A 20938-nucleotide genomic window follows, 5' to 3' on the forward strand; every position below is an offset into this window, starting at 1 on the left:
TTTCCATGATTCTTCAAATGCTGTGTGTTCCTCTTGCTCTAGTTTTGAGCCTCTGCATGCATGTGCTTCTGAGTCTGCATGGTTTCTGATTTTGTTGCTTGTTTTCCTGAAAATGGAAATCGTCTGGGCCGTTGCAGCTGGTGCTGGCACATATTGACTGCTGTATTTTTCACCTAGCTATGCACCGCAAAATAAAACCACTGTTGTTTGTGTTGAATCAATCAAGTCTGAAGCAGCGGCCCTTTAAAAACTTTAAATGATACTGCAGTTAGAAGTCAGTGTTGGTGAAGTCATCAGATATAAGGACCAAACAAGAGGCAGCTTTATGTTAGTATTAAGTCAGTTATTCTAAGTCCCATTGGCTATGCTAAAATCAACTTCTGTTGATGGTGTTGCACTTCACATTTTGATCTATCATTGTACAAAAAAAGGATTATCCAGAGAACATTTTTCAAAGAAATTCATGAAATATTCTGTCTTCTTTACTCTAGGAGAGCTGCACATTGAGGGAATACCTGATGTATATTATCCACTAAAGTTGGGCCTGATATGAGATGAATTATTCCCCCCACTTTTTTGGTTATTGCCTCAGCCATATTGGCTAAAGGGAGCCAAGGGGTTTGTGGTTTTTAAAATTTTAATTTCTGAGGTTTTGGTTCCTTGAGACAGTGCCTAATAAATAAGTCTACCCAGGCAAGAATCAAAATCAGTAACAGTCAAAACTGAATCAGACGTCCTCAAGTATCTCATGGTTTGCAGGTGTCTATACATCAACAGGTAAAGCTTATCCCTCATGTTTTTTACAGTTCTAGTTGTCCAAAAAATTCAGAGGAACTACACAGATGACACAAACAAGGTTGACAGCATGGAAAGATTAGGCACTGAAACAATAAGTTGACACCCAGGGGAAATGTACTTTACATTAATTTTGTGACTGCAGAGCTCCAGGACTTGGCCACACTTCAGACGCTGAACCATTTTTCTTTATCTTCTCTGTTCACACAAGGTGATTCTGACGTGCGTGGCCAATCGGATCAAGCGGATGCACTGATTTTGACTGCACGGAAGAGTTACAGTTACTCATGCGGATGGACTGATGCCATACTGAGCCAGCTGACTGGTTGGAGGTAGGATATGAGTGTCTCTGTCAGCGGTGCAGGGAGAGGGGGAGTCTGGGCTAATGAGGAGAGACGTTTCTGCTTTACTCTCTCCTCCTCTCTGTCACATATCAAAGCAGTGTTCAATTCACACCTAACTTCTAGTTCACACTGTATGTGCACTTAAGCTCACACACTCCTAAGAACATGATGGCTGCTATTAGATGGACTATCATCCTCTTCATGAAGGTGCCTGAATTTGAGTCCAAGAATTTGCAGAATAGTGGACCTATGAATAGGTTACTTTGAATGTGACAGATAAAATTGTATTTAACACTACAGCCTTTAATTAAATGGGAAACACTTGTTGTTACCACAGCAACAGCAATTTCATTTTTGTACTTTAGATAATACTCCTTGACCAGCTACTCTTCAAAAAAAAAAAATACATCCACTGACAAACAGATCAAAAGAAGAGTGTTCTTGTTCTAGACAACATTTTTAAATCACATCATGTTCAGGGCTAAAAGACTTACTTTCCTGATACTGCTTCACAATAACAACCACGCTTGTGTTTCACCGGTCAAATTATTTGAATGTAAAGCTTCAGTAGTTGATAATGTTTGCATTAGCACCTAATAAAAAAGAAGACCTACATTATCAACCCTCAAAGGGAAACCTAAATTATTCCACTGTATTTTCTTACATGCAACCAGAAATACACACACGCTCAAACAGGGACATACACCAAGGTAGAGACGTCAGGTTAAGGTGGCTGCACATGAACGTTGAAGTAGTTGAGGGTTTGGTTTCTTTAAGGACCCTTCGGCAGCAGTGGTACACAGCTTCATTACTTAAGCATTTTTAAAAGCAAGTACTTTAGTACTTTAACTCAAGTAATAATCTGACAGAGCAACTTTCACTTGTATTGGAGTAATATTTGACCTGGAGGATCTATACTTTGTCTTGAGAGTGTTGCTGGAAATGGATACTGTAAATGATGTAAAACAAACAAGGTTGAAATCAGAGAAATCTTTAGGATTACAACTCCATGTAGAATGTTTGACATAATATCTGTAAAACAACACACAACACACAGAGCTGCAATCATGTGTTTCTTTAGCTGTGCGTTCACTTGACAGCTGTCAGTGAAAATTTGACCAGTTAATGTAGAAGATTTGATATCTCAAGAAGAACTCGGCAAAAGAAATGCACATCACAGTTTCCCCAAATTTTTCTTGTTTATTTTTTTCTATCGGTAAGGATATTTGAATAACCTTATAATGGAACATTAATGTGCTTTACATAGCATAACACTCCAGCCTTTTTGACTTAGATCAAAACTACACCAATAGGGGAAGAGAGAATATGTTCATTCCTATGATGGTATGTGTTTGTGTAAAAGATCTCTCTCTCTCTCTCTCTCTCTCTCTCTCTCTCTCTCTCTCTCTCTCTCTCTCTCTCTCTCTCTCTCTCTCTCTCTCTCTCTCTCTCTATCTCTCTCTCTCTGGCGCTCTCTCTGGTGTTCTGTCAGAGCCAATCTGGTGACATTTCCAGGTAGCTGATCTCTGGGACCTTTCAGTGTCACCCTCTGTTGTCATTTCCGACTGCTACAGCCCAGGCAATGATACACTAGCACTGTGGGGGGAAAATATGATACACAGGCAACCTCCAGATCTGCCTGACTCAAAATGTTTTATTCCACTGCACCATCAAACAAACTTCAGGTAGCAGCAGATACCAATCTGTTCTTATGATGAAATCAAAAACTCAGCATGTAAGGAGGTAATATGTATTCAAGACTTGACAATAAGTCAGACAAAAGTTAAGAGCTTGATTGCTGTTCACTGAAGCTGATGCAAAAATGAAATATAAGTGCAATACTTGCTCCCTGTAAAACACGATTCCCCCTTGGAGCTTTTCTCTTAACCAAATCGAGAATCACCAAGCCTTGAAAAAATAAAAATCATCACCCCTATCTTCTCATACTTTATCAAATAACACTTTGCAAGCCCCATCCTGGACTGTTTAATTACCCCTGACAAAATCAAATAGGCTCGGTCCCTGAGGGAGTGTCTAACTACACACATCTTATCCATAAATCAGGTAAGGAGGGCCGATGCAAGGTGGCGATGGCAGTTATATAGGGACCTCTGCTGAATCGCATGCCTGCTGCAAGGAAATGGACCTGTCGGACGGGCCGTGAAATAGTGCGGCAGGCGTGTCACTCACAGCTCTGCTCTTTCATTTCATTATCTCACTGGAAAAATATGTGCATGTGTGCGTAGGATGCACCAAAGAGGCAACAGGTGCAGGCAATTTCTGATGTGCGTTCACTATTCTGCGTTCTTCAAATATGTTCAAGCAATCACATGCACCTGTTTGTTTCTGGAAAGCACTTAAGTGAGAATTATCTAATTTATCTTATGAGAGCTGGGATCTTTCTTAGAAAACACAACCAGGGGACCTTTCAGATTGACAAAAATGCATCTGCTACCAAGACACAACTCTTTGTAACTGCATGTCCCCTTATGGGATCTTCATGGACCTTTTTTCAATTCAAACAGTTTCATGGATTTTTCATAGAAAACAAACAAGTTGTACATTTTGCCATCGTTTTTCATAGCACATTTAGGAAGACACACTCTGAGTCTATCAGCAATCACTGTGTATCCTCATATGACAACTATATACTGTATGCCTCAGGGACAGATTCCAACTTTTCTGTTATTTAGCTGAAGCGGTTGCATTGTTTACAGTCCAATAAGAAATTATAACAGCAACTGCCCAGAGCCCCCCCTCCCCATGTACGCCTGCAAAATAAACAGTTGTTGTGTTACCCAAATATTTTCCCTCTTTGATGAAATCCTTTGAACAATGACAGGAAAAACTGAAGGCTCATTTTGATGGATTAGAAATGTGAGCATGATCCACCATTCAGGAAAAGGCACGAAATACAAAATTCCTGTTTCCCTGGCACTTAAATTCAAGAAACTCCGGCATTGTAAGAGAAGTAATTAAATTGTTAGTTGAAAGAATGATCAAGAGTGACAGCCATAGACTGTATGTCATTATCTCATTAAGAAAAAAAAGATATGATAGAAGGTAATAATGCTTTAGGGTGCAATTTTGACTAGGCTGTTGAGGAAATGTCTAACACAACCTTTGAAATTAAACCAATTCATTTATTGACCCATTTCACCCTCATTCATCTGTTTCTGGTTTGTACCATTTCAACAGTAGATAATAAATTACACAGAGGCTTTAGGAGCCATGTTCACCAAGGCCGTGTTTTGTTTTGTTTTTTTGTGCCAGCAGCACCCACAACCTTCATTTCAGAGTGCCTCTTACCAGCATTTACTGTCACTAGGTTACACAAGTTGTCCCACAGCACTTACGCTTCCCTTGGTAGTGACCGTTAGGGCCATTTCAAAATGTTTTGAATGCTTCGTATTTGCTTTCAGTTAATGCAAATTTATCAATTGTAAACGCAGTTGATGGAAATTATGTCGTAGCACCAGTATTAGCTCTGGACTTGGATATTTTACATCTAAAAAACAAGTGTGGGGAATTTTTTATTTGTAATAATAATAATAATAATAATTTTATTTGTAGAGCTCTTTTCAAAACCAAATTACAAAGTGCTTTACATGGGCAGAAAAATAAAAAAGTCAGATCATAATAACACACAGTCAAGATAAAGAAATAAAACATTATTTAAAAGACATAAAATTCCCCCAAAAGAACTTTAAAGGTATAAAATTATTTTAAAATATATTTCATAAGAAGGTTAAATTAAAATAAAGTCAAATAAAATTCAGATAAAATCCGTGAAGGCTCTACGATAAAAGTATGTTTTAAGAAGGGATTTAAAAGAGCTCACTGACTCAGCAGACCTGATCTGTACCGACTACTGCCATTGCTGTTGATAAAGTTGCTAACATAAGTCCCGCCCCTTCTTGATTTTGATTGGTTGGTGATGAAGAAGTTACATTGATTAGTGTGGAAGTGTTCAAAAAGTTGAACTATTGAACTACTCACTATACTCAGCATGAAATATTAGCTGAGACTGGGGGGCCTTTTTGTGCTGAGGACGCTGGACAATGAAAACACTGAACTACACTTAGTTTGAATTGTGATTACTTTGCGATTAACAGAACTCAACATTGTCAAAATAATAACATTGTTGAGACTTGAAAAAAATAAGTTGAAAGCCTGTCCTCAGGAGAAGAAAACAACTTTTGACATATTAATGCTGATTGGAGGTTGTTTCGATTATTTCTGATGCAATCCAGTTATTTGTGAACTCAAAACACTGATTAGCGTTTGTGACACAGTGTCAAGCAGATTTGTTGCATAAGTTAAAATTTTCATCTGGAAGGGATTGCTAGCTGCACTTGTATGCAAAGAAATAGAGAAATGCATGAACTGAATTACCACCAATGGGAGCCAAGGTCTCATTTACATGGATTGCTTTCTCTCGATACAGACTGTTTTTCCTGCATATACCTAAACCTGCTGATTCATGATTTGTCAACACTGTTACGACTACAAACATGCTACAAACAGAATCAGAACATTTTCCCAGCTCAGAATCCAAACCCCCATGTTCAGACTCTACATTTTTATGTAAAGTCCGTATATATATAGAGACAGATGAAGGTAGACATTAAGCTTGTAAGAACTTTTTGCCCCTCAGCACTGGTTGAGTCAATTCATGGACCTATTTCTGAGTTCTTGATGTGCTCTGTGAGTATGGGGCTTGGTATGGCTGCCTTTAACCATGTTCCCCTTGATTGATGCAAGCCTGGCCATAACCTCATATCAGGGCTTTGCAAAGTTCTCTGCTGCATTAAGTCCTGGTCCTAATTGAAGCCTCCCAGAGGCTAACTGGCTCGATTGCTCTGACATGTCAAAAAGCATCAGTCAGTTAAATGGGGCCAGGAGATGGAGAGCCGTTATTGCTGCTACTGCTGCTGCCTGCGGGCTGTGACCTTGCGGTGAGACGGTGCTTAAAGTGTCTCCTCTACACTCGCTGCTTCTCCGGAACACCCAAGTTCTATTCTTGACTTCATGTTCAGGAAAGCATGTAGGTTGTATTTATGTATGTTCCATTATATGTTGTAGGCGTGTGAGCATTGGTATAGATTTCTGAAGCTCAAGGCTACAAGAGTTGGATGAATGACAGTTGTTCTGAGTTGCTGGTGATCCTTCAGCAAATTCACTCCTAGATTCATCCTGGGGTGCTTGGGATGAGCAATTACATCACTGGATCTGGCAGGAGATAAGGCCAGAACATACAGTGCTGTATGACTCCAGGATGTTGCTATAGTAACCTGGTGATGAAAAGGTAAGATAAGGAACTTACAGTTCGTGTTCACAGAAGATATTAAGTTAGTTGGGTTTAACGTTTTGCATCGAAGAGCATCTAAAAAATGTTAGATCATATCACTACAATATAATTTTATGATATTAAAGCTTCTAAGAAGCACCAAGCAAGGATCCGTTTCACGTATATAGTTATTTGGACTAGCAGAAGATGTGGAACTTTTTCTGCCTCTGAGCTCTCACAGAGCACACAGTGCACTTTGTCTTCTTTTTGCTGCTATTAAGTGTCACCAAGGTGATAGAGTTAGTGGATTAAAAAAGGAGCTCCAGTGATCTTTGAGCACTGAGGTGAAGAGGTAGTCAGGGTGTAGTCTCCCAAGTAGCCATTCAAAACCAGCAACTATCAAGACTGATCAAAAAACACACAAGCCTCTATTAAATCAGCTGTACCCTGTGTTCTGTTTCCAGCTTCAGTGTGCTTGAGAGGCAGCACAGAGATGGAGGAGGAGGCAAGCAGTACAAACAAACAGCTTTTTTTTTTTCGCAGCCTGAAGGCAGCACCAGGGCGGAGGGCACGGACAAAACTGAAATCTGTCTTACACAAAACCATCCACTCGCTCTATGGGGAGCTGATGTCATCAAAAAGAGCACCTTCAGCCTCTAGCTCTAACCCCAAAGGTGCAACATCAAGTGCTTTAGGTGCTTTGTTGCACCAACAAGCTTCAGATTGCAGACTTCCTGGTGTGTGAAATGGCACACACTCACAGGTACCAAAAAGGTGTTGAAATTGAGCACCTCTGCTAACTGAAAAACCTCACCTAGGACTTGTGTGCTCTGCTATAGCTCACATTGAAATGACAGAAAGCTCATATATAACCTCTTAATATATGTGGTAATTTACCACGTCTTGCTTTTTTTCTGTAGATATGACAAATGCTGCTGTCATGCAAAGTGCTGCTTCAATTTTTTAAAAGGGGGATTCTAAATTGCATTTTCTTAAAGGGTACCCATTAAATGATCCCTTAGTGTCTAATATGTATGTGCCTAATGTGACACATGAATCGTGGAGATTCAAATAATGAAGGTATATGTATGTAACAAAAGTTTCAAGTATCACTGCTGTTTCAGAGGCTCAGACGTTGCTGGAGCTTGTGAGTGCTGTTGATTTTGCTCCTCAGTGAGCTCCTGGAAAGTTAACCAATTTGAAAGAAAGTGGGGACTTGAGGGAAAGGAGCTCGGTTCATTTAGAAGCTGGAATGAAAAGCTGTATAAAGGGCTGGTTCAAGATAAATGAGGGTTGTTATAAACTTCAAATCGCACAGAGTTACTTTGGTGGAATTCCAGGATAAAATGTAGAGCTGGAATTCTTTAAAGATGGAAGACACCCTCCAGTTTCAGATTATAATAAAAATAAACATGATGAAAATGTGACTCAGTCAGGGAACTCTTTGTCTAATTTTAATTAAGGGACGTTATACATGAGCAGAAACAAAAAGGAGGCTACAATCATGTAAAGAAAGAAAACCAGTGACATTGTGGTTGGATCCTAGGCTAGGTCCGTAGTTTCCACATGTGAGAAACTGCTGGTTTGTTTCCCTTACAACCATTAGAGGATGCTGTGGTTGCTTCGGATGCTGCACCTCCCACCTTATAGATAGAGGCCAGGATGAGGGCTTCCTCCGTCTATGTCTCCAAACATGATCCATCTTCAATAACCATGGCAATCATCATATTCCACATCGACAAGTTAAAGGAAAAACAAATCAGACATTGATTGCAATCTCGTTTCCTGGGGGTTTGTGGCTCCAGTTAGAACCTGTATCCAACAAATGGTCCTTCGAGCCGCAGACTGAGCCACAAATCATATTTTGACCTGATTTCGCTGATTTGGATACTGATAACCTTAAGCCAGATGAAGAACACACTAATAAAAGCCAGGCTTCTTGTCCTGAGTTTATGGATGGATCCTAAGGTGTATTAGAATCAACCCAGGCCCAGGCTTAGCTACATTGTGATTAGGGGTGGGAATTGATAAGATTTTATCAATGTCAATGCCATTGACGATCAATTCTCCTTAAGATTCCTGAGTGGGAAGGGAAAGAAAGTAGTTCTACACAGTCTTCCGCACCAAAAGGAACCATTTTATTTTTTCCATAATTATGTCTGCACAAGACTGAACATGAAAATATTCAACTTGAACATTCTGAACAAAAGTTTGACCTCATTCTCGGCCGTGTGCCCCTCTAGCCTGGATGAAAAGACTTTGAATTTGGAGAGGAAAAACGCTTTTCCTCCTGGGGTCATCGCGGACGTATTTTACCTGCTCTCGGTGCCTCATTTTCGGCCGCGTGAGTCCTGAAGTGCGCCCTGGATGTCCTGGCGAGGAAAATACTTTGAATTTGAAGGAGTTCTGCGTCGCAGAGTGTGTGACGTAATGAATCATTAAGAAGAATCGATAACATTTGAGGTGTACAATTCCGAAGCAATTGATCAATTGGAACCGGTTCTAAGTCGGATCCGGTTTTCGATTCCCACCCCTAATTGTAATTCATCCAATGGCCTGTAACTCAACAGAATACCTAGGATTTTGGCATGATATGGTTTCGTAGCACATACTTCCATTTGTGCATAACTTTAACTATGACGGTTTGTTTAACACTGACATCATGTGTAATTTGAAATGTTAGCTTTTCATTGAATCAATAAATAGTCAACAAGTTAATATAGTCACAAGTTAATCAACCAGGGGACCCTAAGGCATCGGGATGTACAAACATAAGATGTGATTTGTTTGGTTGCGTAGATCATACACTTCCCATGATGCAACAAAACAGCATCTTTCTTTAGTCACACTTCCTGTCTACAGCTTGTTTGAGCTGTCTGTTTTTTGTAAAATAAAATGTAAATAAAAGTTACCATATGTAGTGCTGACCAAGTGAAAAGTTAGAATCGTACGGCCCTGTGAAGTGTAATAAAAGTTGTGCGTCTTCTTTATAAGGCCACCTGTTGCCCTAAAAAGTCAGTCATAGTAGGATATGATCTGTACATTCTGACTCATCAAAAGATCAGCTCAAAAATGTGGAGGTTCAGTACACAAATGTCAAGGTAGTAATTTTAAGTTCAACTCCATCTGAATGTGCATCAGTTTCCTCTATTCCAGTGACAAAAGAAGAAATACTGTAGCTACTCTATTGAGTGTGTCCAGAAAAGTCCATTACATATGAATCACAGAGCGTACACAGCCTTCAGTTCCCAGACACCAAATAACAGTGATTTGCCCTATGCCTATTCATATACTGTTCTGTGGAACAAAAACGCTTGACACCATAATAATAGACCTTGTTCTGTAGCTGTGCAGTGATTGACAGCCGCACAGGCAGTCCCTTTGAGAAATCCTGAACTTTCTGAGCTTGATTAATGTATTTATTTGTGTTATGCTTCAGATTCAGCTGAACAGAAGAATCTTGTGAACCTAATTGTGAGGACATGACTACAGCAGCTGCTGTGTGTGTGGGGTGAACTTATTTGTCCATGTTGATTATTTCATGAATAAGCCACACGTTGTAATTAAACCAATTAACATGGTGGAGACATTATATAACACATGATATCATCCTCTGAGCATCGGCTTCTAATCCATTGTCTGCCATTTGTTTTCAGTCTTTGAAATAGTTATCAGCAGACATTCTCATAAATCACTCTCCAACATATTCTGAAGTTGTTTGTCTTTCTTATCTTACCCTTATGTGTGTCTTATCTAATCTGTTGTTTTTGCTGTTTAGCCACTGTTTTTCTGATATGATACAGCTACATATAGAATTGAATTTAAGCATGAGTGGCAGAATCTCGCAGGTTCACTTCCTCTTTGATTGATGCTGAAAGATTAGAGATTCATAGTATTTTCTCCATCACCCACTGGACCAGAATGGTGGATAGAGATGCCTGAAGGGCCTTTGCTAACAAAGCGCTGTTTGCTTGGAACTGGCTATCGACACGGGCCATAAATCACTCTCTAATATTCTTATGCATCCAGTCCATCCAACTGCTGCTAATGTTTCCTCACCCTGCTTCCTTTGTAACTCATTTGAGCGGAGCGGCGGCGCATGACAATGGGTGCGTAATAGAGGGATTGCTGGAATCGGCTTGGAAGAGACATGGGCGTTGTTTGCATTAGCTTAAAAAGTGAAACTCCAATGACCTTGCAGAGAAGTGTGGCATCAAAATGTTAAAAGGGCAACTGAGGAACAATCAGTTGCCTTAAATTAAACACTTTCCACTCGATTTAACAGAGGCCCAAATCATGTCACTACTTAAACAGCTTCAAAATGTACTAAATTGTAAAAGCTATCACGTTGCATTGAGAAACACATCTCTCAAAAGCACTTTTCCATTCCCTGCATATTTTTACAATTGAATCAGACACAAGATGAGCCAAACAATCTGTCTCTGAAAATGTAAATCTCCTGCAGCATCTCTGGGCTTTGGCCAATGGCGTCATCTTTGACCCCGACCCCTTACTATCTTCCTCCCCAGCCAAGTGAGGCGGGCTGTTGTTGCCCTTATTGCCATCATGTCCTGACCTTCGCTGCCTGAGCTTGTCACACCCTTATCAAATGCTATCTGATGGCACCGCAGGGCTTGAAAGCAAGCAAACACACTGATAGGATCTGTCTGGTTGGTAAGGGAGATGCCACTCTTGTGCTTTTTTTTTTTTACCCCATCCTCTCCATCAGCACCTGGGAGGGCATCTGGGAAATTTAAAGCTCCAACTGTGTCTTTGGTGTGTGTTTTTGATGTGTCAGGGTTAACATATCTGGAAGATACGCTTTGAATGTGAAGATATGTTTGAATGTGGTGTTACATTAGAAACAGCTCATCCTCACAGTGGCAACTTAACTGTGTAGAAATACCCCCCCTGCATTTGGAGGAAGTCTGTGTATCAGAGTGCTAGCAGATCTCTCTGGCCTATTATTCGATTTTATAAGGAAGTTATTTTCTCCTATGATTTCGAAAGTGAAAAATACAAACAGGAGGGCATAAATCTACTTTTGCTTCTCCAAATAGTTAAAAAAAGCCAAACAGGGTAAGTTTGAAATGAAATAAGAAGAAAAAATAACGCAACTCATTCATCACACTGACAACAGGACTAACTAGTTTTTTGTTTACTTTATATTTTCATTGTAACTCCTACACTGGACTTGTATCATCACTTTATAAGAAATCCATCTTTTTTTTTGCCTGAGACGCACAGTGCTGTGTTTGTTTTTTAGTCCAGTGCATTTGTACATTTTACATCCAACACCAATGTTGTTTCCATGTACTGTACTTGCACATGTTATACATCTCAAGAGGTGGTGGTCTTCACATGAGGATTTGTCAGGCACATTCTTATGGCCTTACCATTTCCAGGACTCATTAGCTAATGCCTGACAATGTTAAAACCTTTGGGACTACTAGCAGTATTTTTGCGGGGCTTTTCTTGTAGCTGCAAGTTAATGCTAAAAAACTGTTGTTGTCTGTCTGACTGCAACTTCAGAAGGGAGAAAGAAGTTGGTATTAAATCAATTGTCAGATTACCACCAAAGAACTTTGGGATTACAGCATGTCTGATGCATTACACCCCATATTGCTCTTTACAAGGACTGTTCCTCTCCATCCTAGTACAGCCAATGGCCAATAGAACTCTACAAGACAATACCGCCTGTGCTACAAGCAAAAATAAATAACACTGTCTTATGTCTATGAATCTTCTTTTTTAAAAAAAGTTGAATCTGATTCAATTTAGAGCAGGTTTATAACCTACTGAATTAAAGATAATGACCTAAGAGAGATCTTTTACAGCTTTACGAAAGGTCGCCATGTGTTGGGTTTTCTGTCAGCGTGAGAGGGGGTGACAAGCACCAGAGCATGGTCGGACCGGCAATAGATGGTATGGCCAGTGCGACTGTGTCCTCTTTACATGGGGCGGCAATTGAGGTAAACCAGCGTTCCATTCGAATACAGTCAAAAGGAGATTGTTGCTGATGTATAATCCCACGCATGCCATAAAAACACAAAATGACACATAAAGAAAATGACTGTGGATTCACATCTCTCAATGTAGGTGTGGATGAATATCAAGCCTTTATTTTCGGCTTTTGTTTGAAAGTGAAGACATTCAGCGAGCATTCAGCAGTCAACACAATCGCAGTTTTCTGCCGTAAATGGCCTTAAATAGATTGCTCACTTTTCACGCTTTTTAAATTCTGCAGCAGTTCGGTTTCGACAGCTCATTCTGATGTAAAACCGTGGAAATGTTGCCCATAAAAGAAGATTTCTTCATAAGTTTGAGAGGAAACTCATCATCATTAAGATGATTTAGGACTGAAAGCTCAGAGGGGTACCTGAATGCATCTTCAAAAAAGGAAAAGAAAAAAAAGCAGCACCCTCTGTGAAAGCCAGAAAATGATAATATCACACAACAAAGTAATTTCTGGTGACAGTGTTGTCAACTGAAGAAAAATCATGCAATTCAAATGCAAGTGAGACAATCGCATTCAATCAATCAATCAATCAAGCTGTATTTATACAGCACCTTTCATACAAATCAAATGCAACCCAAAGTGCTTTACAGCGATTGAAAAACAAGAAAGAAGCAGAAATAAAACAGTGGCAAGACATATTAGGGGGAGATAATAATGATAATAAAAAATAATAATACAAATTAAAAATAAGAATAACATAAAATAAAATAGAGTCTAATGAACACCAAAAATAAAATATGTGTAATTAAAATAAGTTAAAGCATCAAAATTAAGAATACAAATAGTTAGAATAGATTTAAAAAGGGTAAGGATAAGAGTTGAAAATAAAACTAAGGCTGAAAATAAAAATAAAACTGAGTAGATAAATAAAAATAAATTAATGAATAAATACATAATAATAGAATAAGATAAGAGTTAAAATTACTAAAATAATAAAGCAACATTTAAATCAATAATGCAGTAAAAGGTAAGTAACAAAATTGTTAAACCCTACATAAAAGCCAGACTGAATAAATACGTATTTAGTTTACGTTTAAGAGTCTCAATATCTCTGTCAGCTCCTCTCAGATCCTCCATCGACGGGCTGTATTCAGTTATGGCTGAAGTTAAAAGAAAAAGAAAAAAATGGCCTGTCCCTGTACTTACCTATCTTGAGTGAAGTAGCAATCCAGCCTTTGCTAGTAATCAGGATGTGAGTCACTACTGAAAGGTGATGGACATGTAAGCACTCATTATTGTAGCAGACCACGAGAGCTATGAGAGGTAAACGCGTCCATCTGAAGAGATTGGTTTTTGAGCATTTCTTTTTTGCATCTATGGCATTTAGTCTTTTAGCTTTCTAAAACACCAATCAAATACGCAATTCTCCATTTGCATTCCTGCTAATATCATCAGTTTTTCCGACACTGACCACAGACTTGTTGTCCCAGTTTGGCTAGGCAAACAAGCAAACAGGCCCAGAATTACTTAAGTGATTGTAGAAGCCCTTTTGGCTGCATTTCAGCCACACTGGGTCAGTTCTTAAAACAATGAGCCAGGATGTAACATCAGGACACAGCAATTCAAAAAGACTGTCCTTTGTTTTAACCAGGCAGCCTCCGATAATGCTGATTGCTTGCTTCCTTTTTTTTTTATGTACAGAGAGCTCATTGGACAGCAGCACTCAACTAACTGGCTGTGAAAATCCACAACATTCCCCTTCATTCACACATATACACGCACATATTGTCTTTTGGTCTCTCACAAGCTGAAACACACCTGAACGCTCTCTCTCGCTCTCTCTCTCTCTCTCTCTCTCTCTCTCTCTCTCTCTCTCTCTCTCTCTCTCTCTCTCCCTCTTTCATTTTGCTTCCTCTCTCTACCACCACAATTTGGCAGGTGGCACAGTGCCGGATTCCATTAGGGACAAAAAAAACTGAGAGAGGAAAAAAAAAAAAATCCATAAAAGGCAAATAAACAAGAGTGGGAGCTGCTGCCAGCTTGCCCGCATTCTCCACAGGATAATAGAAATGGAAGTACGATAAGGTTCCTGCATAACCTCCCACGTAGAGGTGGAACTGAGTTCACTTTTTCCTTTTTCCTGCATCCAGGGTCTGGCTTTGGCACCTGTTAAAGCTAAACCCATGCATGGTTAGATTGTGGCACAGGGATGCAAAGTAGGCCTCAAGTGTATGTACAGTTTGGAAGACAGGCAGGTACAGTTTGGAAGAGAACCAGGTACAGTAGCAGCCGTGCAGGTGTTTCAGCGTAATTTGATCACTGAGCACAGTGCTTGGTGTCATAATGGAGCCAATAGCACATGCCAGATAACTGACTCATTATCAATTAAACATCTATAATAAGCAGAGGTGGGTAATTTTGAGTTCAGAGCAAGGTTATTATAGTTAACGAAAACTAACGAAATAACGAAAACGAGAGGTGAAAAAACATTTTCGTTAACTGAAATAAAAATAAAAACGAGGCTTCACAAAAAAACGAAAACTAACTGAAACTGTATTGTGAGTTTACAAAACTAACTAAAATAAACTAAAATGATAGAGAACATGTCTTTAGTTTTAGTCTTAAACTCAGTATTTCGAGTGGATATGTAAAAAAAATCAAGAACGATCGGGTGGACGTCTCTGCTCTCTGCATCTGCACGGGAGCGCGCCAAACGGAGCCTGCAGCTGACGGGCGCGCGCACTCACTGCGAGCTAGAATTGCGGGAGGATTAGAGACGAACTCTCTCGCTCCGACTACCTGCCCTGTTTATAACCGTTCCTGTGTGAATGCCCAACAAGTAAGTATAATGAGACGGAGAACTGACTTTTCCTGTCCATAGGCATTCACGTGTGTTAAAACTCCCGAGAGAGCAAATAGACGCCATGAGGGCATGAGTCATCTCATATTATTAATCACCCATATGATCCTGTTCTGTTCATTTATCATTATAAGTGTTAATCGTTAATTGGTGGCAGTGGTATTAGAGTGATATGATTATTAGTATACTTGTAGTGGTAGCATCTGAATCATTATCTCTGTATCAATGATTATTGTTTATTGCTTATTTTATTGTTAAGGATGTATCAGTGAATCACCATATTATTTAACACTATAGAGGGTCAGTAATGCTAGCCTAAGTGTCCATATTGTGACCATCACCCTTATGTTTGTGTATTTATTTGATGTGTTGGCCTCTGTGGCCTCATTGGGTCTGCTGTACTGTTGTGCTGTACAAGGAGAATATTCACTAAACGGTTAAAGCTCCATCCTGTCTCTTGTCCAGTGTGTTCTGACCGACACCCCAGGGAGAGTACTATCCTACAGAGTATCTACCAGTATTCCCTATTTTTTAAGATATTAATTTTTTGTTTGTTTTCTGCCAGTTTCACTTCATTTGGCTCATCCACACTTTGCCTGCAGAGCGTTAATGGCAGCGAAAGTCAGGAGAAAGCGGCAGAGCCCCATTTGGGATTACTTTGAATATGACTGTCTCTGATAGGAGTAAGTGCCTTGCAATGGAAGGTGATAAAATATGTTGAAAATATGTTTCTCAAGGGGGAAAATCCCACTAATCTTAAAGTCCATTTTAAAAGCTCACACAAGACGGCTAACCTAGCATACCTTGTCAAGGCAAGAGAGAGTGCCCAGCCCCCTTACCCTGAAACAGAAGCTAACCCCCGGCCAGGCACACAGGCAAAAAAGACTAAAACTAATACTGAAACTAATAAAAACTAAACTAAAACTAAGCATTTTCAAAAAATAGAAACTAAACTAAACTAGCAAACCCGCTTCAAAAACTAATTAAAACTAAACTGAAATTGAAAACAAAAAGTCAAAACGAAATAAAAATAGAAACTAATGAAAAATGCAAAACTATAATAACCTTGGTTCAGAGCAACACTAAATCATGAATATGCTTGTTTTTATAGTGGAGAATCGTCTGCAGCACATATCCCTGAACTCTGACTCTCCATCCATCCAACAATAAAAGAAAACAGAAGCACTTCCACTCTTGCAGACATAGACTGACAAAAAACTTGTAATTTACTAACCTCCTTGGTTCTTATCTTATCAAGCAATGCACATTACACTGCTGAGGGCTTCACTTTATAAGCACATTACAGGGACACATGGGCTTTTGTGTTCTGTGGAACAGGATGTAACAGTGCAAGGCTGGGGTAGGTTCATTGAGCCATTTCCCCTCCTCTTATTAGATATCCTTATCCTTTGGACAGCTATTGGGAAAAAAGAAAGGGGCCTCTTCAAAGCTTGTCTTGTCTTCTGAAGATATATAGTATGCAAGACACTCTTCCTTTGCTTAGAGCAAGACATGGGTAATAGGATCAGTGTGAAATACTACTTGGGCAGTCAGACAGCATTGAGCGGAGTGGAGAAGAACAAGATTGCCTTTCTATATGTTCCAGACATATAGACAATACATGTACTTGCTAGTGCTTAAAGGTGCAGTGAATACAGATCAGGCTTGGCAGAAATGAAATGTAATATTCAGAAAATTAAAATAGCTGTTTAATCATCTCAATATACTTATAGTTTTCTTTTGTTGACTTAGTTAGCCTGTTATAACTACATAAGAGCTGTTCCCCTTCCACAGAGGCCGCCATCTTGCATCCCTATGTTTCTACTGTAGCACAGAACAAACAAACTAACTAATACATTTTTGTACTGAATATATATGTTTTATTCTGTTTATTTAGGGTCACCAGACCTCCATAGTGAAGTCTTAATTTGCTGACAGTTTGCTGAGAAAATTTTAATATCTTAAAGAAAAATGCGTTGAATAAGAAGCTACTCTACAGCAAGAGGGTTGTTAACTAGTTTAGTCAGCCTGTATTTTAGCTCTTTCAAACAAGACGTAAATCAACATTTCAACTGACAAGTTCAAAATAACTCTAAGGTTTAGAATCAAAAACCTCTTTGCTCATACATATTTCTCTGACCTCCTCCATACTGCCACACCCGTCCGCACCCTCAGATCCTCCTCCTCCATCCATCTCACTGCCCCCTCTGCTCTCCTTGTTACCATGGGGAGCAGAGCCTTCAGCCGCTCTGCTCCCCAGCTCTGGAACTCTCTCCCACCTGACCTCCGTAATACTGACTCACTCCCACATTTTAAATCCAAACTCAAAACTCACCTGTTTAAACTGTCCACAACTCCACTGTCCATTATTTTAAAACTTTTTGAATTGTATTTTATTACTGTTTGTTATTTAAACTCTGTTTGTTTTAATGCTGTAAGGTGACCTTGGGTGTCAAGAAAAGCGCCTATAAATAAAATGCATTATTATTATTATTTTTAGTATTATTTTTAGTATTATTATTAGTATTATTAGTATTAGTATTAGTATTAGTATTATTATTATTATTATTATTATTATTATTATTATTATTATTATTAAGATGGCATATTTGGCTGATAGGATTCAGGATTCTGGCCATATAGAACAACTATCTGACGTGCGCTCTGAACAGCCATATATGCCCTCATACCTACATTTAACAGCAGCAGCATAAAACACAAACGCTGTGATCCAAGAAGTTAAATGTATAATTTGTAATTAATACTTTGATCACAGCATGTGACAGCATGTAAGGGCCAACATTCTGTACTGAGAGGGAAACTCCTCTTAAAACCATCTCTGTGTCTGGACATGTACGCCTACAGAGCCTTGTATTTGTTGCTATAATGCATATGTATTACTATATAATAAACCATGAGTGATGGGAACGTTTCATGTCACTATGTTGATTAGCAGTGATGGAAAGTTCAGCTCTTTTCAGAGAGTCGGCTCTTTTGTCTCGGCTCCCAAAGAAGAGCCGGCTCTTTCGACTTCTGAACGGCTCTTAATTTAGGATATTTTGTAGCCGTATGTTTTACCTTAACTTTTCAAAAACTAATGGTCTGTGTGTTGAAAACCCTTTTACGTACGGTGTTTTTATGAGAAGCCTTATAGTTGCCCAATACTGTGCATTTATTCTGTTACAAAACCATTCTTACTTTTGTTTAGTATTTTAATCAAACTTTTTTATTGCACAAATTAACAAAAAACTGCAAACATATCCACAGAACCAGAACCAAACTCAAGCAAACAGAACCAGAACAACACTCAAGCAAACAGAACCAGAACCAAACTCAAGCAAACAGAACCAGAAAAAACTCAAGCAAACAGAACCAGAACAACACTCAAGCAAACAGAACCAGAACAAAACTCAAGCAAACAGAACCAGAACAACACTCAAGCAAACAGAACCAGAAAAAACTCAAGCAAACAGAACCAGAACAACACTCAAGCAAACAGAACCAGAACAAAACTCAAGCAAACAGAACCAGAACAACACTCAAGCAAACATTATTAATGTCCTCAGTGCAGGTTGGCATTGAGAAAATTCAGATGCCTCAGCTTGGATGGGCTGATCTGATTTCTTAACAATCAAAACAAAGTTAAGTAAATGTGATGTGTTGTGTTGAGGTGAAAGTAATAAAAATCAGGTGCTTCATAGCATTATCCTGAGTACATGTTGTGGTATTAAAGTGTGGACCCTGATAGTAGACGATCTCACTTCATCACATGTATTTCACCAGAACAAAATTCTCAAATTCAGAACAATATGTGTATTATTAATTAAGCACTTTTTGTCTTGCTAGACATTTTGGCCAATTATATCTTTATCTGCAGGACAACCACATGTGACAAGGGTGAAAAGCCAGTAAATATCAGCTAACATAAACTCTAGTCATACTATATCTTAGCTCGTGGCTGAGCATAGATATTTAAGCATTCAAAAAAAAAAAAGAATAAAGAACATGATTTCAATAGTTCATATCTCATCTTGAGAGTTACTTTAGTCTTTTAATTGGAAACTGACCAGGCTAACTATATCTGCCTCCTTGTAGGTTTCGTGCTAAGCTAACCATCTTCTTCCCGTGGCGTTATGATAAGAGACAGGTGTGAGAGTGGTACTGATTTTGTCATCTCAGTTTTACTAGAACGCATATAATGTGTCCAACAGTGCAAAATTAACATGTTCAACGTGTTCAACAGAGCTCGCATTTCCAACTTCCCTATGTATGTGAAGAACTGGATTAAATAATAGAAACTCAAAGGCTGGTTATAATAGAAGCATTAGCCTCCTGGCATCTGAAGCACTCTGCAGTCCTCCACGGCGTGGGATGATGCACGGCCTACTCTGAGTGATGTAGACCTGCTCTGCTGAAAAGGGCTTTTTGTGGAGAAGAGACCAGCCCTCGGGTAAATTGCCAGTGACTTCCCAAGTGCTCATAAAACATCCTTATGGACAATGGATGCAAAAGCATTCCTTTTGTGTTCTCTCAATATTCTATTTAGCTTAATTAGGACGATGGGGTCTGTAAATGTTTGAGTCATTGTGGGATCACAGAGGCCTGCAGGTGAAGAAGGAGATGAAAGGCTTCAGACAAAGAGAGAAACCAGCTATTTCTGTACAAGCATTGTACAGGACTGAAGTTTTAAAGCAGAGGAATGGGTTTTGAAGGAAGTCTGGTAAGAAAAAAACAGAAGAGGAAGGTGGGACAAGGATAGGGAGGCATTGCGGGGAAGATGGTCAGAGACAGCGCTTTTAAGGCTCTGAGGGAGAAAAGATGAGAAGAAAAGAAAGAAGAAAACAGGAAAGTTGAAGGAAAGAGACTTCCTTTCACCCTCAGCTCATTTGTCATGTGGCCGCAGAACCTGGGGATAGAGATGCTCTAATGAGCAAAAGTACACTTCCTTATCATTGTATGTGTGAATGCAGCTCATACCCGAAGCAGCGGGGGTGCTAGGTCTTTTCATTAATCTCACTGGATGTCATTTGTGCCACATGGATGTACTGAATCACATTGCTCCTCTGATGAAGTTTTGCTTCAGTGAGGACTGTTTCGACAGTAATGTTCTTTACAGTTCCATTTGCGCTGATCTACTATCATTGTAGCCCACCGTGCCCAGAAGAATAGTCATTTCAAGTTCCGGCATCGGGCTGTAAAACTAAACGTGACAGATTTCCCAACAAGCAAGAACAATGAAAATATAAATTCTAAACAGCTGAAATTGAGCTGAAAATGAGGCAAAAGGAGGTTTATAAACGAGCTCCCTGAGTGTCCTTGTGTTTGTGTTTTTTTCCGTATTACTTGAAGCAAGATTTTGCATAGAGAGGAAGTTGCATATCAATCCCTCATTACTCCTGTTCTTCGAGGTAAAGTGTATGTGTGTGTGCACGAATGGATACAAGTAAGCAATGCAATTAGTGCCAGAGACTTTCGTAGTGTGTATTAGAGAAGGAAAATGTGTGTGTGTTCACTTCTTGTCAGGAGCGCATGTTCTCTAAGAGCCTCCTCTACGTCCCCCCCAGCCGGCGGGCTGATGAGCATTGATTGGTTGAATGAAATTATCAGATGCTGCTGAGGGCCCCCCTCTACTTTGCATGTGTGTGTGTGGGTGTTTGCTTGCATTTGTACAAAGAGACAGGTGTTTCTGT

At 39.4% G+C, this 20938-nt stretch overlaps 1 long non-coding RNA gene across 1 annotated transcript in view; it reads left to right on the forward strand.

The window, feature by feature from the left end:
• The window catches only part of LOC117804693, a 233533-nt gene that overhangs the window by 170788 nt on the left and 41807 nt on the right, over positions 1–20938 (forward strand). Inside the window, exon 4 of the long non-coding RNA XR_004629221.1 lies at positions 1007–1127. This is a non-coding gene — a long non-coding RNA (uncharacterized LOC117804693). The remainder of the gene's footprint in view (positions 1–1006; positions 1128–20938) is intronic.

Source organism: Notolabrus celidotus, chromosome 21, assembly GCF_009762535.1.
Source record: "Notolabrus celidotus isolate fNotCel1 chromosome 21, fNotCel1.pri, whole genome shotgun sequence".
NCBI lineage: Eukaryota > Metazoa > Chordata > Actinopteri > Labriformes > Labridae > Notolabrus > Notolabrus celidotus.